Here is a 26,880-nt window from a genome sequence, read left to right on the forward strand (position 1 = left end):
TGGGTCAGCAGCAGGCCCTGCCGGGGTCAGAGGACGGCAAAGTCAAGACACTCACTCACTACTATGACCACTTTCATGTTCAAGCCTGCTTTCGTCAATTCACACCAAGTCAGTCCGCTCACTCAACGCGGGGTTGATTCCTGGTCATGACAATTCAGACTTGACCCAGGTCACAACCGGGGGAGCGGTGATATTTGCCTAGGCTATTAGTAGGGGTGCTCCGATCCGGCTAAGCCACGATCCGATCCGATTCCGATTCCTGGGGTCACGATCCGATTCCAGAATCGATTCTCGATTCCAACCATTCTCGATTCCAACGATTCTCGATTCCAGAATCTAGAATCGATTCTCAATTATGTAGTTTTATATTGCAATAACACACAAAGGTAAATATAAGACAAAAAAATGACAAATGTATTAATGCTGAACTTCAAATTCAACTTCTGTATTACAGTCAGGGCCTAAATTCATTTTGCAAACTAGGGGGGAATTCCCCCCTTATGTTCTTCAGATAAGATGGATTTATAGGCTGGGGGGGATCTGTAGACTTTGAGAAGGATTTATAGATTTTGGGGGGAATACATTAACCAGAGTTCTTAAGTGCAAGAGGTGGTGGCACCGTGGCAGTACAGTACACAAATGACATGAACATGTGGACACTTATTCAGCCGGTATCTTGCATGTTGCGTTCAGGTGCACTGTAATTTTTTATTTTTTTTTACGATTTTAAGAATCGATTCTTGGGAGTTTGGAATCGATCCAGGAATCGTGGCATTAAGAATCGCGATCCTTTCAGAATCGATTTTTTGGAGCACCCCTAGCTATTAGCATAACAAATAGCAACCCGGACCGGTCCGGAGCCATTCACACGGGAAATCAACCCCGCAATGAGGTGGGTCAGGCAACCCGGGTCAGACAACCCGGGTTAACCCTTTCATACCTAAAATCAACCTGGGAATAACCCTGTTTGGACCCTTGGTGTGAAAGGGGTATCAGTCAGTCACTCATGGGTGTTTACTGAGGCCATTGTACTTGGTCAATTCCCCCCGCTCTCTCGGCTGTATGGGGAGTGTTGTAGAGTAGCACATGCTTCCTCTGATACATGTGCAGTCGCCAGCCCCTTCTTTTCACCTGACAATGAGGAGCTTGACCGGCAGGGAGTGTGGGATGACGCTATTCCCTCCAGTTCCCCTCCACCCGGACAGAGACGCCAACCAACCAGAGGCGGCGCTAGTGCAGCGACCAGGACACATACCCTTAATCCGGCTTCCAACCCACAGACACGGCCAATTGTGCCTGTATGGACGCCCGACCAAGCCGGAGGCAACACTAGGGCTCGAACCTGCGACCCTCATCATGTGGGTAGGCAGGGAATCTATCACCACCGCAATACCCAGACGCCCACTTTCTAAATTATTGTAAAAATATTTTGCTATTTAAACTGTTTGTTTTTTTACCTTTATTTAGACAGGGGGAGTCTCACTGAGAGCAATGCTCTCTTTTTCAGGAGCGCCCTGTTCACATTCACACAGACATTCATACCTGGAAGCTGACCAGTACAACCACAGTCTGATCTGCTGGCCACTGACCAGGTCCACTGGAGCAGTTGGGGTTAATAAAGGCCTTGCTCAAGGGCACCTCAGTGTTTGGTAATGAGGGAGGGGCAAGCGCTGCCTTTTCACTTTCCCCCACCCAGATTTATCCTGCCGGTCCCGGGGATTGAACCGACGACCTTCCGGTCACAAGCTCGCTTCTCTAACCGTTGGGCCACCACTGCCAGTTTCACAGATCCCTCTAGTAGACACATTGCTCTGTTACAATGGACCTGAAGTGCTGTTTAGTGAAAACAGATTACGAGCAATACTTCCCCACATCCCCAGCATTGCTACATGTCATGATGCACATTACATTGTGTGAAAGATCAGAGGTCACTCTGTAACTGACATGCTTAATGAACATGGTTCACACAAGGTGTTACTGTAACTGCACTATATTTTTGATTCTGTTTATTCATCCCCCCCCCCCCCCCCCCCCCCACCAGCTCATTAAGAGCTCCCAACAGATGAGACAGTGGGGCAGAGTACAGCAGGTTGAGAGGAGCACAATCAGCCTTTGTGCTGAGTTCATTCTGCAGGCTTGGCAATCTCTAAACAAAGAGCCAAGTTGGAGTTTGTTTGGGAACGCGCAGTGTGGATCTCAATGAGCCACTGTCAACAGCCAGCCGATAATGGCTGACTCTCTTGTGATTAAAACTCCCACAGAGTCCAACGACAACATCTGAATGCTCACTATATATACACAACTTAATTCTGGACACACACACGACACACACACACACTATTCCGGTATTTAAACAAGTACTGGAGATGGAGAATCTCCATTTTCTACCTAGTCAAATGTGTGTATTGGCAGCCAGGGTAGGAAACTGACTCTTCTTCTCCACCATCCACAGACAGTGACTTATTTAAAATTCATTCACCAGCTACTTTTCACTGTTGTGACCTGCTGATTCCATTTTTTTTTTAAGTGAGAACTACCTTCAGACCATGGCTGGTCATCTGCCAAAGCAGCTGCTAGAGTGAACAAGCTTGCAGTTAGGATGAGGGCCCAGCCGGTGTGTAGCCTATTTCCCACCGTTTGTATCCGTGTAATAGTGTCAATGAATCGTCACATTCACAATCAATCGGCCCAAACTGTTGCCCACAGTAGCACAGTTCAATTGGGATCCAATTTGCATCACCAACACATATTCTGCTAGTTAATAGATGTGGAATCTGTGTCAAAGCCTGCAAGGATCCCAGGACTATTTCTATACAAAGCACAATAAAAATGACTGACCTGATTACAGTGTTGACTATCTTGAACAAATACAATAAAGCAGCATAGCCCCTTTTGTGTTCCTCTTCTGGTCGACACACAGCTCTCAGTGTGTGTGTGTGTGTGTGTGTGTGTGTGTGTGTGTGTGTGTGTGTGTGTGTGTGTGTGTGTGTGTGTGTGTGTGTGTGTGTGTGTGTGTGTGTGTGTGTGTGTGTGTGTGTGTGTGTGTGTGTGTTGTCCTACAGGGCTTATAGGAGCACTTTCAGCAATAACTTGTTGGAACAAGTAGAAGGGGCTGCAACTGGAATGCACTGGAATGCTGGGGAGAGACGGGGTATTTGCTTCCCTGACTAGGACACCGAAAAAGTAGTTTAAGTTGTAGACCTCCCTCTAGTCCCTGTATTAATGCTGCAGCTGCAAATGCAATGTGCTGTAAGCTGAAAGACGCTCGCTTTGCCGAGAACAACAGATGGCCACCTAGAACCACAACATGTTTTCAGCCTCATTCTTTTAACGAATCAGTTTACAGGGCAAACCATCTACTAACGTACTTTTGATCTCTCCGATTGGCCTGACATTAGCTAATTATATGCCGGTCACAAGCTAACCTTAGGCAGGTGACTTTAGGTACGACAGGGAACGTTAAAAGGCTGGTTACAGCAACTGAAGAGAGTGATATCAAATAACGTTAACGTTAGTTTAACGTTACCGAGTTGAGCACAACCGTTATACACACTTGATGTTGTCTCTGTCTCTACCTTTCTACTTTTCTAATTTGAACAAACAAAAGGAGCTATTTGAGCTAAATACATCAGCTTTAGCTACGTTAACAACAATGCTAATCCGTGCTAACGCAGAGCCAAAAGCAACAGGTGGCTATCCCCCTCCATGTAACGTTAGCTCAGTTAGCTCATATAGTTATACGTCAGAAAGAATGTACCTATAGGTTGTGCACAAAGTGTACTCACCTTTATGTCAGCTTTATTTAAAGTCGATCTGAAATGGCATATCCAGTATGTGACTTCCTTATCCACAAGGCTAGTAGTACTAGCTGTCGTTAGCTGGCTAGTAGATGCGCTTGGCTTTATCTCAGCAGGTTCAAGCTGTCCACAGAAAGCGAGACTGAGGCGGAACTCACTTTGCTAAAACCACCTTTTGGCCCAAACTGGCCCACGTCAGCGAGATAATGCTCGGTGTATCTCGCCTTAGTTTTGCAACAAATCTCAAACAAAATACTGAACTAAATGCCAATGCCAGCCAACTAAACTTGGTTGTTATTTTGCTATTCACTCGGCGTTAGGAAGATTAAACTCTGTTGCGCATGCGCACATGGAAGCAAGCAAACTGTCTTCCTCACCTGAGCTGCAGTCTCAGATTTGACCACTAGAAATGCTAAAGAGCAGGGCGCACCCACTGCCACTAGAGCAGTTCTCAACGTGGGGTAGGGTACGGGGGACCAGTGGACCACCATCAGCACCAGGGGTCCTTGAGAGGGTTCCAGGGTAGTCTCTTAGAACAGACGAGTTGGCTTCCGCAATTTTCAAATGCTCTCGCCATACCGTCTGTACGTTAGACCCCCAGAACATGCACAAGGAAGTAGTGAAAAAAACCTTCAGACCGGAAGGAAGTTCGACGGAATCTGACCAATCACGACACGCGTGTCCACGAAAAATATGTTCCCCCCGGCTTTAGAATTACCATGGAAGCTACGCCGACGAAACCGGTGAAAGAAGACCCTGATAGACGTAAACGATGTATCCGCGGCTTGGAGGAACCTCGTGCAAGACGTGCACTTATTCCAGAGTTAAACGAAAGTGATGAGGTAAGTTGCTAACGTTACTGAGCTTATCGTTCGTCTTACTAATCAGCGTTAGCTAACGATAGCTACAGCAGTATACAGCTAGTTAGCTAATGTTAAATTCTGATTGGACGAATGAGCGGAAGTCCCGCCTTTCAACTTCCTCTTCCGTTTGGTGCATGATTCTCCCCCACGAAGTACAGACTGTATATAGCTGCATCCGCCGGATGTAGATAAGACAGTCTGTTTTAAGAGACTAGTTCCAGGGGGTCCCCAGCAAACGGATGAATTTAAACTCCACCATTATTTCATTTACAAGAAGTTAAACACCATTCGAGAACCTTCTCAGAAGAATGACTGTTACTTTGGTCATAGTTTGTCATTTATCTACAATCCAGATAGATGGAATTCTGGAAAACATTGTATGATGTCGATACAAAGCCTATTCCTTATCGGATTTGAGTTTGAAGGCAACATCTCATCAAGTGGGGGTGGAGTGACCAGATGTCCCACTTTGTGTGTCACTGCACAGCATGTTCATGCCTTTTCCCATGTCCCACATATTGAGATGATGTCCCACATTTTGATTGTCTCCAATTTTCAAAAGCCAAACCACTGAGAGAGAGAGAGAGAGAGAGAGACAGACAGACAGACAGACAGACACAGACAGACAGACAGACAGACAGACAGAGACAAACAGACAGACAGACAGACAGAGACAGACAGACAGACAGACAGACAGACAGACAGACAGACAGACAGACAGAGACAGACAGAGAGAGAGATCATTTTTTTAATAATAATAAAACAGTTTTCTCTTGTTCCAGTCTTTCTGATGTCTTATTCTTCTATGACAGACTGTCTTTGGGTTGTGGACTGTTGATCGGGATAAAAGAAGACTTTATTTGAAGATGTCATCTTGGGCTTTTGGGGAAAAATGATCACCATTCATTTTTCACCATTTGGTGACATTTTATAGACCAGACGATGATTAGTCTAAAATAATCGACGGATTAATCGATAATGAAAATAATTGTTAGTTGCACCTCAGCATTGGTAACGTGTCCCACATTGTCCCACACCAACTCTTTGTCCATTTATCCATCCACACTTGGTTTGCTGGGATCTGGTGACCCTAAGTGGGGGTCGATAGGTGAAGTATGGATCCTAGATATGAAAAGGGTTAAGACTCACTGCAATAGATGTGTTATACACTCCATTTAACTTGACAACATAAACATTCTAAATTGCCCCTAGCTTACTTCCTGTTGCAGTGTTTGCTAACGTTAGCTGATAGGAAATAGCTAGGTTTCAAACTGTTCCCTAGCAACACAATTCCATGAAAACCGTCTACTCACATGTCTCTCTCCCTTAGGTTAAATTCGAACATACTACAAGACACTCAGATCACCTTCACCTGCCATACTGTCACACTAGCAATAAGCAATTTTCAATACACTAAGGAGGAGCCATGTATGGACCACCTATCAATATTGCCAAACATGCATCACCAAGCTTAGAATCTCTGATGAGTTAGGCCTACACATAGCCCACATACATATACGTCACACTGCCATTTAAACTTTTAGCCTCTGTATTAATAAGCCCATATGGTTTCCTGTCTCTACCCGCGCATTATTTTGTTGTTTCCATTTTGTCCGTTTCAGTTTTTATAAATGTGCAAATAAATAAAATACATAATTGTGTGTGTGTTTGTGTGTATATATAGTTTGCTTTCCTTTTTGTTTCTTTTGAAGATAAATCTTTTCTCAAGTCTTTTGGAGCCGGGTTTATTTCACCTACACAACATATATTTTTTGTGGGGGGAGCTGGGTTATGTTTATATACTTCATGTTCATTATCTCTGTCATTGGGCGAATGCATTGAATGCATTTAGAACACTTCAGCAGATGTAAAAGCACAAGCAAATAGATGACATTTCCCTCAATTTTGTAATGAACCACAGAAACAGCACCATCCATTAGTCACAAATGAAACGCCATAATTTCCCATGATTAGAGTTATGTTCAAGTTGTTGCTATTTTAGCAGGCTATTTAGTTACCTGGCTAACTGAGGAGCAGGAGCCTAATCCTGCTTGCTGCAATACCCCCACCTGCACTCTAGTTTCTGGAAGGCTGGTGTCTGATTGATGGACATTGCATGCAAAACCAAAGCTGACATTCCTTGCACTTTCCCATGAAGGGTATTTTATTTTTTGCTAGACGTATGACCTGTGATGATCAAGCCTTTTCTCAATCACTTCCTGTAGATGCATTTCCTGAAAATCTATCCTCATTCTTCTAAACCAGTGGTGCCCAATTTGGGGCCCGTGGGCCAAGTTTGACCCGCGCTCTGTTTGTTTTGGCCCGCCACGGATTTAAAAAAAAAAAAAAAAAAATCTCCCAGATTTTTTTAATCCAGAATGCAACTCGGGCAAGTTATCAGATATCTGCACTGATTGCAAAGGGTGGACAAGCTTTTTCATGTGGTGACTTTGTGAAACAGTGTCTGAATGTGGCTGCGGATACTACTGTGTTCACTCCTGAGATTGCATCCCTGCAAATTGTCATGGCAAATTGTTTACAAAAGATGGACAATAAAGCTGATTTTCAAAGTACCTTGAGGATTTTTCAAGTTGTGAATTAAGTCAAATTTCTCTCTTGATTCCAAAGGTGGAAAATACAACTGTTTTTAATTGGGTGTTTAAATGTTTAAGCTCCCCACAAATGCAGATGTTTTTTTTAATATATATAACCAATTGCAAATTATTACAATTACCAAACAGATAAAAAGTAGATTATTATATTGAAATGTTATTTTAGATTTAGAATGTTAATTTTCTATAAAACACAATACATTTTAATGTAATTCCACAACGTTTATTTTTCACCCAGATTGAGTTTTGGCCCTTCATGCAGAATTTGGGCACCCCTGTTCTAAACAGTGCCTCAAACCCTAGTCTCTTAAAACAGACTGTCTCATCTACATCCGGCGAATGCAGCTAAACAGTCTGTACGTTACACCCCCAGAACATTAGTCCATGGGCCAGACCAGATATCGGTATCACTCAAGGTGGCAAAATCTAGTCACATTTTTTGAAAAGGTACATGTCCATAGATGATATTTTGGTATGATAACCTTTGCTAAGTGCAGCTTTGTCACAGTTATCAGCACATGAAGTTAACCACCCCCTACAATAAATTGGTATCTTAGGCGCTGGTGCATATCCTACTTTAGGCTAATTTTCAGGACCTTTACTCATGTTTTATGAAGGCATGGTTGGTCTAATTTTAAAGGGTAGACTCATAGGTTCATTTAAGCACAGTTGTGAGTTTGTCTAATAAACATAGAGGTCACATGGGCTCTTCAAAGTGTCAACAACATTCGTTTTTGCACCATTTCCGCCTAAACTATAGTCTTTATTTGAGCATTGTGACATGTAGGAACATCACTGACACAAATAACAAAACCTGAAATACTCACAGGACTGTAACAATTCAGGAAATGTATAATCTTCCCATATTATCCCACCATGAAGGCTGATTGTGGGCCTTAAAGTAGAATATGAACCCGGGCCAGAATTTTCACTAATTGGTACCATCCAAGTTGACAAATTCTAGTTTTGTATTTTGAAAAGGTCTGTACCTTTAGATGATATTTCAACTTGATAAACCTTCCCAAGTGGTATATTAGTCACAGTTAACCCTCAATGACACCAAACGTTGATCCAAAGAAAGAGACAATCGTGTCCCTTTATTTGAACAGAACACCACTATCACAAATATAATATTAAACAGTAAAAAAAAAATCTTACTTTTTTCCCAAATTTTTTATCCCCCATTAGTGCTAATTTTTTATTTAGTTATCCTGGTTGCTGCTCCACCCTCTGCCGATCTGGGGAGAGCTGAAACTGGCTCCATGCTTCCTCCGAGACATGGACATGGGCAGTGCAAAAACGAATGTTGTTGACACTTTGAAGAGCCCATGTGACCTCTATGTTTATTAGACAAACTCACAACTGTGCTTAAATGAACCTATGAGTCTACCCTTTAAAATTAGACCAACCATGCCTTCATAAAACATGAGTAAATGTCCTGAAAATGAGCCTAAAGTAGGATATGCACCAGCGCCTAGATACCAATTTATTGTAGGGAGTGGTTAACTTCATGTGCTGATAACTGTGACAAAGCTACCACTTAGCAAAGGTTATCATACCAAAATATCATCTATGGACATGTACCTTTTCAAAAAATGTGACTAGATTTTGCCACCTTGAGTGATACCAATGAGTGAAATTTGGGGCTTTGGTCCATGGACTACATGCACAAGGAAGTTTGGGAAAAAACCTTCAGACTGGAAGGAAGTTCGACAACATCCGCGTATGCTTCTCCCCCACGAATTACAGACGATATGGCGGAAGCATTTGAAAATTGCGGAAGCCAACTCGTCTGTTCTAAGAGACTACTCAAACCCCCACACGCAATTGGCCACTACACTATTTCAGTTGTGTTTCCACAAAATGGAAAACACTAAATACAATTGTCATTGGGTAGATGCAATTTTCAACTATCACAAGCCAGTCAAAACAGATTGAATTTTTCTCAATTGGCTATGTACATTTCCAGATTGCATTGACACAGTTGATAATGGGGTAAATCATTACATGCTAAATACTGTGTACACCGCAGCAGTTATCTTTAATGGATTCAATGAATGCTGTTTTTTGGTTTAGGTTTAGAAAGAAAATAGGCTATATATATATATCAGGGGGAGGGGGACATGTTTTTTCCCCCATATATTTGTGTGTACAAGAAATATTTTACATTGACAGCAATACTAGTTTGGATGCAAATATACTTTGAATTTTGAGTGTCAGGGTTTACAGTACACAATGATCAGAAGGTGCTATACATTTGGTGACATTGTTGCGTTGTAGAGATTGACTGACTTTGCGTTGACGCATTTGGTTAACATTGTGAGTGTTATAGGTTCTTTTGCACAGGTGGCATAGTGCTATGAGAAATCCTTTTACTCTTTTGGGAATTGCACTTAGAGTCTGTTTTGGGAATGAGGTTCGAATTTCAGGAAATGCACCTAAGTGATCGAGGGGAAAGCTGTAATCGGTATCGGTATGCCTGTTGAAGTGGTACTGGCATGTCCTTTTTGCCAGAAGGCCTGGCATCAAAAGTTTGGCTACTGCGATCTCTTGTGGTCATTTGCTGAACTACATGACATGAGTCCAATAACGTGTCGATATTCATGTTGTGCCATCTGGTGGATTGGTAAAGGCTCTATCACAGAGCTTAGACATAAAAGCTTGAAACAAACTCAATCCAAAATCGTTTCACTGTAAACCTAGAAACCGTGCAGAAATGGCAGCCAGTAGCAGCCACATGCTTTGGAGGCAGCATGACATTTATCCCCTGCTCATCCTCCTCCATGGCTCAGGCCAGGAGCGGTGGGCAGCTGCAGTGAAGCCCCCCATGACCAACTTCTTCCAACCGTCACTGGTCAGATGACAATCTTCTTGCATGTTGTTAGTGGGGGTTTCATACAGTATTGATGTTGTGGAGGAAACCCGAGGCGGGGAGCACGGGAAGAACATGCAAACTCCACACAGAAAAGGCCCTTTTCACAAGATAGCCCACCACCTGGACACTAGGCGGCACCGAAGGCATGGGGAGAGATACCCCCACTGCCAAATGTGACCCACGGGGGTCTCGAACCCAGGACCTTGTTGCTGCACCGTGTCCCCTCAAACGAATAATGAAATGGCGGGGGGAGGGGGGGGGGGGAGGGACTCGTGATAATTTCTTTCTTTTTTCCTTTCGGCATCCTTTTCCCTTCGCTGGCATACTGTACACTACAGTAATCCAAGAACTGCACATTGATGCCAGACCTGATAGCGAAGCCATTCATCCAACTGTGATACAATTTATGTGCCCTTTGTTTGCCAGCCATTAGGAAGTAAACATACCGTGCAGCAAGGCCTGCTGGGAGCATAACAGCCTTACCCAGTCTCACATTGTTGTCCTGCTGAATACTGTGCGGAGCAGCTCTGCTCCACGTGAGTCACTGTTGGGTACCAGGGGAACGTCTTATAAAAGCAAGTGACCTTTAAGTGGACCCAGTCTGCTCTCACTCCCCCAGACACACTTTTCCCACCCTGTTATCTAAATATAGCATGAACCTACTGTACCATGTCTCCATCCCAAAGTGCTTTCTCTACTTCTAATAATTGGGACTTTGTCTCCTGTTGATCAAATGGTAATTAACAACACATGCTCATACCGAAATGATCAAATAGGTCTAGTTCCACTGACTCCCAAAACGATATGCGCGAATCGAAAACCGGCACTTCCTGGTTACTTGCCCTTTGCCCTGCCGGTACTGCCGGAAGGAGGCTCGGAGCACTGAGCACCTACTCTCCGCCGCTGACCAATGACTCTCCCCCTCGACCACTGACTCCCCCCCCCCCCCCCCCCCACCAGGACTAGGTTTAGGTGTGGGGGGAGGTGGTTAGGTTTAGGCGTGGGGGTTGGTGGTTAGGTTTAGGTGTGGGGGGAGGAGGTTAGGTTTAGGCGTGGGGGGAGATGTTAGGGTTAGGGTTGGGTTAGGGTGGGGGGGGTGGTTAGGTTTAGGCATGAGGGGAGATGTTAGGGTTAGGGTTGGGTTAGGGTGGGGGGAGGTGGTTAGGTTTCGGCATGGGGGGGTGGTTAGGTTTAGGCGTGGGGGGAGGTGGTTAGGTTTAGGCATGGGGGTTGGTGGTTAGGTTTAGGTGTGGGGGGGAGGAGGTTAGGTTTAGGCGTGGGGGGAGATGTTAGGGTTAGCGTGGGGGGGTGGTTAGGTTTAGGCGTGGGGGGAGGTGGTTAGGTTTAGGCATGGGGGTGGTTAGGTTTAGGTGTGGCGGGAGGTGGTTAGGTTTAGGCGTGGGGGGAGATGTTAGGGTTTATGCGTGGGGGGGAGGTTAGGTTTAGGCAGGGGCGGTAGGAGAGGTTAGGTTTATATATTATTTGGTGGTGTCATAAAATTGTCCTGTCTTTCTAGTGTTTTCCAAAAGGCAGAGTCCATTTTAATGTAGTAAGTTTTCTCTTGAAAAGAATCATTTTCCAATCAGCATTGCTGATCTCGTATGGAACTCCCTCATCTTAAACTTAGAAACCCTGAACAAACAGAGGAAACCTGTGCCTAAAAAGACCAACTAAAAATATGCTTGATATTCCAACCTTGTCACAGTGTATAGAATGTTCACAATACATGGACTGTTTGATTTGTTACGCCCACGTACTTCAACTCTATGAATAGTCAGTGGATTATATTACAGCTGTTGGTGTGTCTGTTTTGGCTATTTGTTTCCTGGGACTAATTTGGAAGCCATGGACCATCAATGTGAAGAAGAGGTCAAATGTGTCGGTCGGTCGGTCGGTCGATAGATCGATAGATCGATAGATAGATAGATAGATAAGATAGATAGATAGATAGAAAGATCGATAGATAGATAGATAGATCGATCGATAGATAGATAGATAGATAGATAGATAGATAGATAGATAGATAGATAGATAGATAGATAGATAGATAGATAGATAGATATATCGATAGATAGATAGATAGATAGATAGATAGAGATAGATAGATAGATAGATAGATAGATAGATAGATAGATAGATAGATAGATAGATAGATAGATAGATAGATAGATAGGGTTTCTGAATAATGGGCCGTCAGAACAATGGGTAGTCCCCGGTCAGGGCTAGACTAACTAGATAATATGGCTGGATTATTGTATATTCTCATAGCAGAGCAGTAGCCTTCATAATATTAGCTTCCTCATTTCAATGCCTGTTGTCTTCATCACTGGGCTAAACGTCTAATGTTACTTAGCCAGAAAAATTGTGGTTCTTTGTTTGTATAGCCTAACTAAAAATCCGTCTGCTATATTATGTTAGCATCTGAATTCAGATCTAAATGTGCTCAATTGAGTCCATTCGTCAGCTAACAGTATAGAACAGCTTGACTTCCAGCTCTTGGTTGGTCATGGAAGCGTCTGCATCCTCCATAGCGGTGTTGCATAATGTTGATGTAGGAGTAATGTCAGCATGTAAACACTATTTTTCAGTTATTTTTTAACAGATTTAATTCAAAGTTTTGGCCCCCGCTCTAGGTTTTACACACACACACTAAAACATAAACAATTGTAATTTACTGGTAGTATATTAGGGTAAAATAAAAATAATATATATATATATATTAGGGGGGGGTGGGCTCAATTGGAAAAAGAGCCAAAACGTTCTCATTGCTGTCACATTGCAGAACCACATACGAGTATTTAAAATAGAATGTGATGTGCGATTTACATTCCTCTATATGAGAAATAGGCTACACACAGCTGGACATGCCTTACATGGGACTGTTTTCAGACCAGATTTTCTCTCCTAGGTGAGGGATGATACTCTGTCTGAATGCACATTCTTTCACAATCTTTGCAACAACAATTACATGGCGAGTGGGCAACAGGCCGGGTCGAGTGGGCAACGGGCCGGGTCGAGGGGGCACCGGCCGGGTGGAGGGGGCACGGGCCGGGTCGGGGCAGGTTATATTTAGTATGGGTGAAAGCATTGTCCTGATGATAGGGCAGCCTACACCTTCCTCTTGTCAGACAGGAAACAGACAGGGGCACAATAAGCTCATCGTTGTGGACACAGAGACTGCTTATATTGAGTATATCACCGTTCCACTGAAACCTCAGATAAGCCATGCACTCCTAAAAAAAACTGTACATGACGCATGATCGTGACAATTCGTGACCTTCACAAACCACGACAATATCCTTCCATGGTAAAGGTTAGAGAGCCATGCTCGACACCTCTCCCCATTCAAAACCCGAGCTTTCTATCTACTCAATAGACCCTTTTCACAGCAACTGTATTGAGGATGGTAAACCAGGAAATAAAGCAGGTGTAACCAATACGGTTCCGTTCCATTTAGGTGTTCCAGTGCCAGGGCCCTTGTTAATGTTATTGGTTACAGCTGCTTTACCTCCTGCTTTACCACCTCAAACCGGTTGCTGTGAAAACGGCCCACAGAGCGGTCTTGCACGACAAATCTGTTGACCGTTGACCATTGCAAATGATGGCACAGTCCACTGCTAATGTTAGCTGCTAAATGGTATATTCAAATATCCATATTGTCATAAGATGAGCTAATGTTCGCTCCTAAATGGTATATTCAAATATCTATATTGTCATAAGATGAGCTAATGTTTGCTCCTAAATGGTATATTCAAATATCCATATTGTCATAAGATTAGCAGCTGTAGTGGCAAGTGAAGCGGAACCTGATGAACTAGATGAAACTGTAATTGCCCCCAAGGAGGATCGTGGGCTGATGCAGTGGCCAAATAAGATAAATATTATATGAATAATATAGTAAATCTGGGTTTTTTGACAGTTAGTTCCACTGGTTCAATAACAGAAATGTTTGAATCGTTATGAGGGTGTGTGTGTGTGTGTGTGTGTGTGTGTGTGTGTGTGTGTGTGTGTGTGTGTGTGTGTGTGTGTGTGTGTGTGTGTGTGTATATGTATATATATATATATATATATAATTATTAGGCGAACAACGCATTTCGCAATCACTTCCTCAGGTTCGCTCAATCTAATGCCATGATTGAGCGCTCAGCTGTGTTAAATAGGTTACATGAGGGTCACTCACATGACAAATTACGTATATAAGTAGTCATATTTTTTCATTTTGACAAATTACAAATTTTACAAAAGTTAAACACGACAGAGAAAAGTACATGCTTTCAACATAATTTCAAAAAACATGGCAAAGAAAGTTGTACAAATATCAGTTTTGAAAATTATTAAAGATTTTCAAAGAGCAAAGACATTAAGCAAAAAGATTCCAAGATTAATGATTTAAAAAGTGACACTAATGAGAACAGACATTGGAACCTTAGGGAGAGGGAGAGACGAGCCACTATGTCCCCCCCCCCCCCCCCCCCCCCCCCCCCCGCCCCTATTAGTGGTCGAGGGAGAGTTCAGTACCTCTTCTTCTTCTCTTGTATGGCATTTGTATGGTATTGCCTTCAAAATATGTTGTTCTGATGAAGTCATAAAAACACTGTCTAAAGATGGTTCTTGAGGATTAAAAAACAGAAGTTACATCAACCCATTTCACATTTCAAAGCAGGCTTGCTTCAATAAAAATAGTTGACAAAGAAAAGAGAAATGTCTGGTAGGTCAGTCAGATAGAGGCCTGGGTATGTCTGGTAGGTCAGTCAGATAGGGGCCTGGGTATGTCTGGTAGGTACGGTCAGTCAGATAGGGGCCTGGGTATGTCTGGTAGGTCAGTCAGATAGGGGCCTGGGTATGTCTGGTAGGTCAGTCAGATAGAGGCCTGGGTATGTCTGGTAGGTCAGTCAGATAGAGGCCTGGGTAGGATGGAGATCAACATCAGAGCTGGAAAAGTATCAGGACCTGTGTAACCAGTCACACAATGACCAGGTGAAACCATTAAAGCAGCCTGGGCTGTTTTATTACCTGGCAGCTCAAACAGTGGGCTGTCTGTATGAGGGATGCTTCATGGCGGGAAGATTTTCCAAAACTTGTTAAAAAGGTTGAGGAAAAGTACAATGTGATGGTGTCATCTGAACACATCTAACACAAAGGTCACCTCAGTCAACCTCAACAAGGTTGGTTTTCCACGGGCTCGGCACAGATCACCTGTCATTAAGCAGGGATTATGACGCATGGTCTGTTCATGGACTTACACACAGAAGAGGCTGGAATGTGACTGTGCAGAGAAGGGCTACACAGATGGATAGACTCACACACCTGTATGATTGTTAAGTGAGTTTATATGACAGCGGTGGCCTTACAATGATAAGCATGGCTACTTAATATTTAATTTGCTCCTGAAACCTGCGTCAAATTGTATCGAAGGACTTCTCAGAGTCATTTTCACACTTTGCAAAGTCATCCTGTGGGCCCTCTGTGAGTGGACCCTCTGGTTCGAATCCGACCTGCCGTCGTTTACCACATGTCATCCCCTCTCTCTCTCCCCAGCCTTCCTGTCTGCCTACTGTCCTATATAAAAATTAATAAAGGCAAAACGCGGAAGAATTATCTTAAAGAAAACACACCGACCGTCTGATACCTGACTTTTAGTAAAAAAAAAGCCAATATCGGCCCCATATCAGTCTAAGACTGACCCCCTGTCACGCCGGGCTGTCCTCGATAAGGCAAGACGGAGATGGAAACACCGTATGCAGAGGAGCCAGAGAATCATGGAAACATGATAAAGGGCTTATTCTTTGTGGAGATTCCTGAGACTATAATTGGTCACTCAAAGATAGGTCAGAAAATCCAAACAATGGGGTCTAAAGCTGTGGTATTTGTTGGCAGGGTGTGGATGGATAAGAAGTGGCCACCCTGGAACCTTTAGAAGAGGAGAAACATTGTCAACAGGGCATCACATCACAATTTAATTCCCCTCACGTCCAATGAGGGGAAACTACTATCGCTGTGAGGTGGAATGTATCCATTGATCATCATCATCTGAATGCTTTTAACAGAACATGTTAAAGGGACATCAAAATACATATTCCTCGTACTGCTGTTTATCCATCCTGATCGCTTTGGTGTGAATTGCCGTGTTTTGGAGATATTTCTCCAACACAATGGAGAAAATATGATTTTCTTTCAACCGAACGACACCATAGAGACACTGCGTAACGCGGCATCATTCAGAAACCACGCCCAAGACGGGGGAAAACGGAAACCCCCCCTCCAATCCTGGCGTTCTCCTATGTCACGTGCATGGTTGCGTCTTGCACAAAAATATCGTATATACGGAAGATGAACACTCCAACTTACTTCTTGACAGCTAGATCCACATTTTTCTTCTTGCCAATTCTCAATGGCTTCCTTGTTTTGCTCAGGAGTACAAAAAAACTTTAACTGGCGATTTTTTACATTTGTTTTCTGCGCAGCCCCACCACACAACAGCTTTTAGCTATGTTTCATTCAAGGAAAATGACGCTGGTGTGTGGAAATGAACGGAGCTTTTCCCCCGTGATGGGTGTGGCCGATTTCCTGCAGTGTCTCAATAGAGAGCCGCAGGGATGACGTATTTTTGTAGTCAGAACGCGGAAGTCCCGGACTTCCTGGTTCTTCACTGTTTCTGTCTATGGGATTTTTTAATGAGTTTTTGCCGCGATGCTTCTAATAATCTCTCTGGGCAACGCTGGCTTAATGAAACCCGAACCAGAGTTCAGTCGGATAATCTTCACACATGAGGACCACTTTCATGAGTTTTGTAGCGTAAATGCGAGCCCTAGAAGTAAAAAGCTCGAGCTAAGCCTATCCAGAACTACACACTGTCGCATAGGCTTCCACGTCATGTCAGCACTCAACCTGGACTGTCGTTGGATGTGTGCACTGATTACCCCGGGCTGAACGGGCTGAACCAGGTGAGGGAAAGAGAATTTCCGTGTTCATCCTTTGAAGTGGTGACGTTATTGACGTATATATCCCCATTGACTCAACAGTGTAGTCTCATTTAGCCGTTTGCTAGCTAGCCGCCCTTTTAACGGCACATAAAAGCTTCAAAACTCATAAAAGTGATCCTCGTGTGTGAAGATGATGTTACTAAACACTGGTTCGCGTTTGATTAAGCCAGCGTTGCCCAGAGAGATTATTAGAAGCATCGCGCCAAAAACCCATTCAAAACTCCCATAGGCGAAAACAGTGAAGAACCAGGCGTGTTAGCATCGATGATTTCCGGACTCATTCCTGCGGCTCTCTATAGCAGTAGAGATGTTGGGAGCTGAGCGGCTTCATGAGGGCAGAACACACAAGCTCCAAGACCTGCTGAAGGCTGAGGTGGAGATGAGGTCATGGTGTGGTTAGATGTGTTGAGATGTTGGTCAGGTGACTGCTGTGAGGTCATGATGTGTTTAGGTGTGTTGAGATGTGGGTCAGGTGTAACCAGGTCAGGTGACTGCTGTGCCAAAACACAGGCGTGGCCCGACTGATGTCTCGCAACAGGAAGCAACACGGCAAATATAGTAACGGCCTTATTGTCGTTTCTGTTCCATTACAAAATAGACGCAGAGTTGTTGTTTGTATGCTGCCGTTAATGCCTGTAATAATAAACACAAGAAAAAAACGAGGTGAACAGACTTTGCTGTGAGGAGGTGTCAGAAAGTTTCACCTGTCTCTCCCAACTATCCACACACCTCTCCTGTGTGCTGACGTATCTCCCATCTCGGCCCGCATCAAATTCAAGTCACTGGTACTGGCCTACAGGGCTGCACACCAAACAGCTCCCCTGTACCTGCAATCTATGGTCAGGTTCCAAACCTCTCAGCGCTCCCTTCGCTCCTCCACCAGTGCTGGTCGCCTCGCCCCTCCTTCGCTACGGGGGCTCAAAAGTCGCTCATCCCGATCTCGACTCTTCTCGCCCCTGGCACCTCAATGGTGGAACGAGCTTCCACCTTCGGTCAGGACGGCTGAATCACTGTCGATCTTTCGGAAAAGACTAAAGACTCACCTTTTCAGGCTCCATCTGGGCCCTTCTTCATCTAACTTCGTTCTCTCTCTCTTTCTAAAAAAAATAATAATAATACTAACCTAAACTTGTACCACTAACCTAAACTTGTACCACTGTTCCTTCAGAAGTTGTAGTTGTCATAGACTGTACTCCATAGTTGATTGCTCTATTGCTGACAAAAATGTGTTATTGTAAGTCGCTTTGGATAAAAGCGCCTGCCAAATGACGTAATGCAACGTATCCTCCGTCTCGCTCCCTTCACGTCTGTGGACGGTAGAGATAGAAACAAACCACGGGGACTTTATTGCTGTCATTACCAACAGCCATGTATAACGCAGGTCACCATCCGAACACAACAGGAACGATAGAGGTAACGACGCTAACGGCGGCTAGCTTCCTATAAACGCTGCTCTCACATAGGCTGTCACTTGAGCGCTGCAGCGCTATGACAACAACATGGCGGCGGTGGGCGTGGCCGTACGCGAGTTACGTCGATGGAATAAGGTGTATTTGCTCAGACACTTGAAAGAGAAATGGCTCCTTACAGATAAAGCCCTATACAGACTTGTCACACCCAGGGGCGGACTGGGAAAATAATTCAGGCCGGGCATTAGATACCAAGCAGGCCAGGCCGATATGGGCCGACGCACGTGAAATTTGGGCCGTTTGAAGCCCAATTTGGGCCGTTTGAAGCCAGATTTGGGCCATTTGAAGCCCAATTTTGGTCGTTTGAAGCATGATTTGGGCCGTTTGAAGCCCAATTTGGGCCGTTTGAAGCCAGATTTGGGCCGTTTGAAGCCCAATTTGGGCCGTTTGAAGGCCAATTTGGGCCGAGTCCAATTTTACAATGAGATGCACCCACTTTAACCCTGAATAAAGTAATAAAACCACTAGTAAACCAGTAGGCGGCGCCTGGCCTGCTGTTCAGTGAGTGGCCTGACTGCGGGCCAGGCCACCGGGCATTTGCCCGACGTGCCCGATTATGCAGTCCGCGCCTGGTCACACCTCAGCTAACGGCAAGTATGCCATTTTATTTGGGTTCTACCTCCTAGAGTCTGTTTTTCTTTCACTCTGTGATGATGATATGAATCAATATGCAAAACGCTTTGTGTAAAGGAAGAGGAATTCCTGTCACATGATCTTCCTCCTGGGAAGTGGGCACAGTGCTTCAACAGCCATGACAAGATTGATGGAATGACAAAGAGTGTATATTCTGGGAAATGGTGAAAAGGTTAACGACTTCCAACAAACAAGGTGCCTTGAGAAGAAGCTGTTTGGCAGAAGTGTGACCCATCCCCACCAATCAAACAAGCCGGGAGATGACCCATCCCCACCAATCAAACAAGCCGGGAGATTGTGTGCCTGTAGACTGTTTCAATATGATTAATGAGCTGATACAGTTAGGCTACATTACATTCCTTCAGTGCTCTCTCTCTCTCTCACTATCTCTCTCACTCTGTGTGTCTCTCTATCTCTCTCTTTCTCTCTCTCTCTCTCTCTCTCTCTCTCTCTCTCTCTCTGTGTCTGTCTCTCTCTCTCTCTCTCTCTGTCTCTCTCTCTCTCTCTCTCTCTCTCTGTGTCTGTCTCTCTCTCTCTCTCTCTCTCTCTCTCTGGCTCTGTCTCTCTCTTGCTCTCTCTCTCTTTCTCTCTCTCTCTCTCTCTCTCTGTGTCTCTGTCTCTCTCTCTCGCTCTCTCTCTCTTTCTCTCTCTCTCTCTCTCTCTCTCTGTGTCTCTGTCTCTCTCTCACTCTCTCTCTCTTTCTCTCTCTCTCTCTCTCTGTGTCTCTGTCTCTCTCTTGGTCTCTTTCTCTCTCTCTCTCTCTCTCTCTCTCTCTCTGTGTGTGTGTGTCTCTCTCTCTCTCTCTCTGGGGGGTCGTAGTGTTGGTGGTGGTTGGGGGCACATAGGAGATTTATGGCCGAGCTAATGATTGGAATAGGTGAGGAAATACTTAATACATGACTAAGTTGAGACCCCATCCAGAAAGTGTAAAAACAGTGTGTGTGTGTGTGTGTGTGTGTGTGTGTGTGTGTGTGTGTGTGTGTGTGTGTGTGTGTGTGTGTGTAGGTGTTTCTGTGTGTGTGTGTGTGTGTATGTGTGAGAGAGACAGAAAGTGCACACGTGTACGTGTGTGTGTGTGTGTGAGAGAGAGAGCGAGAGCGTGTGTGCACACATGTGTGTGTGTGTGTGTTTGTGTAGGTGTGTGTTTGTGTGTGCGTGCGTGCGTGTGTGTGTGTATGTGTGAGAGAGAGAAAGTGCACACGTGTACGTGTGTGTGAGAGAGAGAGAGCGTGTGTGCACACGTGTGTGTGTGTGTGTGTGTGTGTGTGTGTGTGTGTGTGTAGGCTATGTACTATTGTGTCTACATGCAGTGTGTACACCACAGAACTGCTGACTGTTACAAACATGTGTGTGTGTGTGTGTGTGTGTGTGTGTGTGTGTGTGTGCGTGTGCGTGCGTGCGTGCGTGCGTGCGTGCGTGCGTGCGTGCGTGCGTGCGTGCGTGCGTGCGTGCGTGCGTGCGTGTGCGTTTTACCAGGTGGTCTACCAGGGGTGTCAAACTCTCAATTTCATCCCGGGCCACATCAGCATTATGGTTGCCTTCAAGCCTACTTGTTATCCTACATAATTGCCTCTGATTTGATTATTATTGGTTTTTAGTAATAACTGAATAATTAATAACTAGCTCTGAAAGCAGAATTATAGGAAAAATAACAGATAACTATAGTAGCCTACAACTATTAGAACTAACGCCGGGATTCCACTGGTTGCATTTGCGTTGCGTTGCGGCTGTGCTCTGGTTTTGCTCCGTGCTCTGTGCTCCACCAACACTAACCGGCTGCGTGCAGAGCACATCACGGCTCTGCTCCGCCAGACAGCTAGAGTGACGAGACCGACAACTTCTCGCGGTGAAATCGCGACAATCGAGACAATTTGTATGTGGGATACATACAACAACAAACAGGCAGAAGATCATTGTTCCCAACTGGAGAAGCAGAGGAGGGGTGGACTTGCTTGGTGTTGTCCTTGTAAAAAGGATGTGTCGTGTCATATATTATTTTGTGGTTTTCCACTTCAATGATTAACTTTTCCTCATACATGTTTGCCCTCTGGCTTGATATTGAATGCTGTAAACACCTCTGCCCTGTTGACTCCATGCCTGGCTCCGCCCAACTTGCTGCGGCTTTGCTCCGACATCCGTGGAAAATAGAAGCCTTGCGTATCTGCTTCGGAGAGCTCCGGATCGTCGGAGCTGGGACGGAGTAGACACGCAACGCAGCGGAGTAGGTGGGAGTTGACACAATTAGAGTGGAAACGTATCGGCTCCGAAGCCGTACCGCAGCGCAGACGGACCGAACACGGACTCAGTGGAATGTGGCCGTAATTAAATTGCATTGCACAAATTGTATTCTTTGCTACTGTAGCTCTCGCGGGCCAGATACAATGAGGTGCCCCCGGGCCTTGAGTTTGACACATGTGAGGGAGACCATTGAGAACACATTCTCTTCTACAAGAACGTGTCCATAAGATGGAGGAAGCTACTTGTTCTCCGTGTTCAAAATGAGAAACAGCCATTTCCTGTAATGGAGCACGGCAGAGCCGTCTAGATTAGGTCTTGAAGTGGACACAGTGGAATGATCACATGACCTCTGCAATGCATACACAAAAACACACCATGTTACATTGATGGTTTAGCATACAGCCTATGTTTCTAATGCAAACGCATGGTGTCTTGTATGAAGCAGCTTGTGCTCTCAGGCCTGCAGATCAGCCCTGTGACCTTTAGCTCAGTTCCTGCCCTGCCTTCACACAACAGGAAGGAAGTCTCTCCAGCTCTGCCAGCCATGCCTTCGTCTGGAGTCCCCTTTGGTCTGCATGCTAAAGGCACGTGGGCACGGGCAGCTGGCTGCTTGTAAACAGACATGGCCTTGCGTGACTGTGGGCAGATTTGGTCCGCGAGAATTCCAATGTTCACTGACGTGTTTTCCCCAAAGAGCAATAGTGTGTTTTGCAGCCTTTCGCCACTGACTTGATGATAACGGCTGCAGGGAAGCTGCAGAATCAGATCCCTGGGAGCCGTCACAGCTTACAGACATTCCACGTTCCACGGTGTACTACTGACCCTCAGCTTAGGCCAGTGATGCTCACTACAGTCAGTACAGGTCTGTGACCTATTCAAGTTTTTCGCTGGCGTCGAGTTTACATACAAAGTGGATGCAAACGAGCGATTGAGCGTATATTCGCCCGGGAGACAAATCGCTGGGCGTCCGAGCGACAGAGACAGAGCGATAGGGAGAAAATACGCTCGTCGCCCCGATATGAAATATCCCAACTCGAGCGAAATTACGCTGGCATCAGTCACTCGCTGTTCAACGCTGATTGGCTGCCGTGTGAGAGCGAGTCAAGGATCACACTGGCTTGGAACAAACCGCTGGTTTGTTGTGTGGCAACAAACCGCATTGACAGCTGATTGACAGCTGACATGAAGTGAAGTCTGTACTACCGGTATAGAGCTCGCGTTAGGAGCACGCTGACAGGCTTAGCTTGTAAACAACTACGACGGCTCGTAGTGGACAAACATCATGACATTGCGTAACGTTATAGCCCCCAGATGTCCGTCAATTCGTGTGCCTGTTGACGAGCGATTTAATCACAGCGACAGAGCGGTTCCAAAAGGTTGAATCAAGTGACAGAGCGAAAAATAAATATCTCGGTGTGAACACAGCTTAACTGATATTGCAATACTGTGATACTGTTGCCAAACATTGAGTCCAAGATTGAATTTGTACCAACTAGATGTTGCTAGTTTCCAGGGGCTCTATTGCAGTAACTGCAAATGTTGTTCTTTGGCTGCTAGTTTAGTGAGTTTTAGGCTGCTTTCACACTGGGAACGATTGATTTCGTTCCGTGCCTGAGTACGATTGTCCCCCCCCCCCCTCTCTCCCCCTGCTGGTCAGCTTTCACATTGCAAATGTTTCTTCCGTGCTCGGGAACACTTGCAGAGTACACTTGCGTCATCAACCACGCCTGGAGTGTATCCTCGCCCGTGTTTCGAGACAGCTGACGTTCACATTCGCAAGTGTTCCATCCCCGGGCGTGCCCCCCAGACCACCTTTTTAAGTGGACCCTGTCACGATTCGCTGTTCCGCGTCCCGCGCACGGAACACAACGTTCACACACTCAAACCGGTTCATCAAACGAACCGGACCTGGGGTCAGTTTGAGGAAGTGTGCTCGGAAACGGTCCCGGTTTCCCCAGTGTGAAAGCACCCATAGAGATGATCAAGACCAATATTGGAATCTGTGGATTCTCGTCTTGTTGGACTTACTAGAAAAATGTAATTAAATCCTGGCGGATCAACTAGAATACAGTGCAGTCTGTTACAGTTACAGTTGAGTGACCAGTACAGTACAGTGAGTTGCCAGATCTGCAGGAACTGTACAAACAGCGGTGCCTCAGGAGGTCCCTGAAGATCATCAAAGACACAAACCATCCCCACAACAGCCTGTTCTCCCTGTTACCCTCAGGGAGAAGATACAGGGTTCCGAAAGCACGCACAAATCGCTTGAGGAACAGTTTCTTCCCGCAGGCCACGAGACTCCTTAACATACACAAATAGTGTAGTAGCCGTACTGTACCGTACTGTAGCTGCTACCATTACGTATGTCTAATGTTTAATTGTATGTTTAATAAGGAATATGCTATTTGCACCTGTATGTCAAATACGCCGAATTTAAAACGCAGAGTTTAATTGTATGTTTAATAAGGAATATGCTATTTGCACCTGTATGTCGAATACGCCGAATTTAAAATGTTTAAGCACGTCTAAAGTATGCACATGACATGTGCACCTATGTGCAGTGAATATGCCACTGTCTCTGACTTGTCTTATCACTATACTGCCTTATTGCTTGTTGTGTCTCTTGTTGTTTTTGCACTCATATGCCCTGTTATATGTATTTGTACTATGTTGTAAACGGAGTCCACAGCACAAGAATTTCACACGTGATACTTGTACCATGGAGTGACAATAAAAATCTTGAATCTTGAATCTTGAGTTAGTTCACAGGTTGACGCCTCTCCCTCTTAATATGTTCAATAAGGCTCCCCAAATCTTAAAAAACCTATGGTGAGCATTGGGCAGAGTATACAGAACTTCTTCAAGGTAAGAAACCACATGTCATTTAACCATTGAGGGAGGGGAAACTGATTTGCACTCTCTCATGATAACCCTTTTTGCTGACCATAGTGAACATAAGGGCTTGTTGTAGAGCTGGGGGAAGAGTCAAGAGTCAAAGAGTGGTCGGAGCGACCCAGTATCACAGTAAGGCCGTCTGGCAGGAGCTCCGACTGTACGTCACTGTACAACTGAAAACTGCGACCCCAGAAACATTTGAGTTTGGAGCAAGACTAGAAAATATGACCTAAGGTCCGATCCTCCGATTTACACCATGTATCACAGGCATCGGAGACAGAAAGGAAGGATTATGTTCAGTTTGGTCTTGGAAAAGTGCAGCCGAGGGATGGCTTTAAACTGAATGAGTTGAAGTCTATCATTGATATGACATGTTTTTAGTCTTTCTTTAGTCCCTCTGCCCGATAGCTCGTCTGAAATCTCCACCAATATCCTTAACCCATGCCTCTTTTATTTTAGAGAGAGAAGAAGACGAAAGCATTCAATGTAAATCATAATGTTATTCCTTCAGTTGTTTCTACCTTGTCAAATCTTAGGGCAGCAATATTGGATATGCCTCATTCTCTTATGTCTCCAGTCTCTTATGTCTCAGTCTCTTATGTCTCCAGTCTCTTCTCCTATGTCTCCAGTCTCTTATGTCTCCAGTAAATATGGATAAAAGTCCAAAAAACATAAAATTTTCTTCGGCGCTGCCGAGATTCCATTCCTTACAGCACCCCCTACTTAATAATAGTTCCAGCGCGGCTGCAAAAATATGGTGGCGCATTGTGTCAAGTGTACTGGCTCGGGGAACGGTCCGGCCCCCGGTCCCTTAGGTTTCTGACAATGTGGCCCCCTGAACAATTTAGTTGAATAGCCCTGCTGTAAAACCCAGTCGCCCTCATATTCTGGTTTATTTCAAGAAAAACATTTTGGCTAGTTGAAATTAATTGGCTCGTAACTTTAAAATCTAGCAGCCATATTGGCTGGTGATAAAAAAAAGTTGAATCTCAAACCCTGCAGTGAGAGCAGGTGGTGACATAGGAGTGAGTGAGAAAAGGAGCAAATATATGATTGTTAAGACTGAATACTGACATCACAACCGTCTAATCCTAATGTTAATTTAAAATGAGATATTCCTATATGAATCTGGCTTCAAACAACCAAAATCTTTATATGATGATAATAATAATAATCAATGATGGTGGTTCACAGACGTGTGTGTGTGTGTGGGGGGGGGGGGCACGCCCCCCCGACGGGGGGACACGCCCCCCCCGACACGCCCCCCGGCCCCCCCAAGTTCAGATGCGTTCCGCTATCCCTGCTCCAGTCTCTTATGTCTCAGTCTCTTATGTCTCCAGTCTCTTATGTCTCAGTCTCTTATGTCTCCAGTCTCTTCTCCTATGTCTCCAGTCTCTTATGTCTCAGTCTCTTATGTCTCCAGTCTCTTATGTCTCAGTCTCTTATGTCTCCAGTCTCTTCTCCTATGTCTCCAGTCTCTTATGTCTCCAGTCTCTTATGTCTCAGTCTCTTATGCCTCAGTCTCTTATGTCTCCAGTCTCTTATGTCTCAGTCTCTTATGTCTCCAGTCTCTTATGTCTCACTCTCAGTCTCTTATGCCTCCAGTCTCTTCTCTTATGTCTCCAGTCTCTTATGTATCCAGTCTCTTATGTCTCCAGTCTCTTATGTCTCAGTCTCTTATGTCTCCAGTCTCTTCTCCTATGTCTCCAGTCTCTTATGTCTCAGTCTCTTATGTCTCAGTCTCTTATGTCTCCAGTCTCTTATGTCTCAGTCTCTTATGTCTCCAGTCTCTTATGTCTCAGTCTCTTATGCCTCTAGTATCTTATGTCTCTTATGTCTCAGTCTCTTATGTCTCAGTCTCTTATGTCTCAGTCTCAGTCTCTTATGCCTCAGTCTCTTATGTCTCCAGTCTCTTATGTCTCAGTCTCTTATGTCTCCAGTCTCTTATGGCTCAGTATCTTATGTCTCAGTCTCAGTCTCTTATGTCTCAGTCTCTTATGTCTCCAGTATCTTATGTCTCAGTCTCAGTCTCTTATGTCTCAGTCTCTTATGTCTCAGTGTCTCCAGTCTCTTATGTCTCCAGTCTCTTATGCCTCAGTCTTGTATGTCTCCAGTCTCTTATGTCTCCAGTCTCTTATGCCTCAGTCTTGTATGTCTCCAGTCTCTTATGTCTCCAGTCTCTTATGCCTCAGTCTTGTATGTCTCCAGTCTCTTATGTCTCCAGTCTCCACCACTTTTCAACACAAAGTGATGCCCTTGACTGAAACAGAAAACATGGCAGCAGCATCAGATCACCATGTCTTGAACTTTATCCCAGTTGACCTAAACTGCTTGACAGAACAGAAACATCCAGAACTATTTCACTGGAATCATGCTAGTATCAAAATGTGAACTTAGTATTGGTATCAAAGTCAAAACTCTAGTATGGCTACAACCCTAGAAGATACAGTTGAACTTGTTTCTCATTTCGTTTGGCCAATTTGCTGCGGTACTGCTGTGCTGCCGTGGCAGCAGT

At 44.8% G+C, this 26,880-nt stretch overlaps 1 protein-coding gene across 2 annotated transcripts in view; it reads right to left on the bottom strand.

The window, feature by feature from the left end:
• phactr4a (phosphatase and actin regulator 4a) overlaps nucleotides 1-4,083 on the bottom strand; it is a 62,118-nt gene extending 58,035 nt beyond the window's left edge. The window contains exon 1 of one of the 2 annotated variants that reach the window (XM_083646695.1): nucleotides 3,786-4,083. The gene's annotated coding sequence lies outside the window, so the exon portion shown is untranslated. Of the gene's footprint in view, nucleotides 1-2,838; nucleotides 2,876-3,785 lie in introns of those variants that run through there. The other variant, XM_083646697.1, reaches the window with a different exon arrangement.
• Nucleotides 4,084-26,880: the final 22,797 nt, after the last annotated feature.

Source organism: Poromitra crassiceps, assembly GCF_964638095.1.
Source record: "Poromitra crassiceps genome assembly, chromosome: 11".
Taxonomy (NCBI): Eukaryota; Metazoa; Chordata; class Actinopteri; order Beryciformes; family Melamphaidae; genus Poromitra; species Poromitra crassiceps.